Below are 630 nucleotides of genomic sequence, written 5' to 3' on the forward strand. Positions count from 1 at the left end.
TAAAGTAATGGTAATTGTATTGAAACTTGAGGTACAGCAGAGCTCCACACCCTTAATCTATGGTGTGCAGAAACTCTACCGTTGAAAATACATAAGTGAAAGGTTCAGGCATGGCCGAATGGCCAGCCCCCATGAAGGTGATCAAAAGACCGAATGGTCAAAAGATGACTAATACACTAGTAAAAAGTCTTATTTATACTAAACTAGCTACTAGGGTTTACATCAATAAGTAATTGATGCATAAATCCACTTCCAGGGCCCACTTGGTGTATGTTTGGGCTAAGCTTGATCTATCCACGAGCTGAGGCTTTTCTTGGAGTTGAACTCCAAGTTATAACGTGTTTTGGGCGTTCAACTCCGGATCATGACGTGTTTCTGGCGTTTAACTCCAGACAGCAGCATGTACTTGGCATTCAACGCCAAGTTACGTCATCAATTTCCGAATAAAGTATGGACTATTATATATTTCTGGAAAGTGCTGGATGTCTACTTTCCAAAGCCGTTGAGAGCGCGCCATTTGGAGTTCTGTGGCTCCAGAAAATTCATTCTGAGTGAAGAGAGGTCAGATTCCAACAGCATCAGCAGTCCTTTTGTCAGCCTTTTTCAGAGTTTTGCTCAAGTCCCTCAATT

The sequence above is a fragment of the Arachis duranensis genome, chromosome 1 (assembly GCF_000817695.3).
Source record: "Arachis duranensis cultivar V14167 chromosome 1, aradu.V14167.gnm2.J7QH, whole genome shotgun sequence".
Lineage (NCBI taxonomy): Eukaryota > Viridiplantae > Streptophyta > Magnoliopsida > Fabales > Fabaceae > Arachis > Arachis duranensis.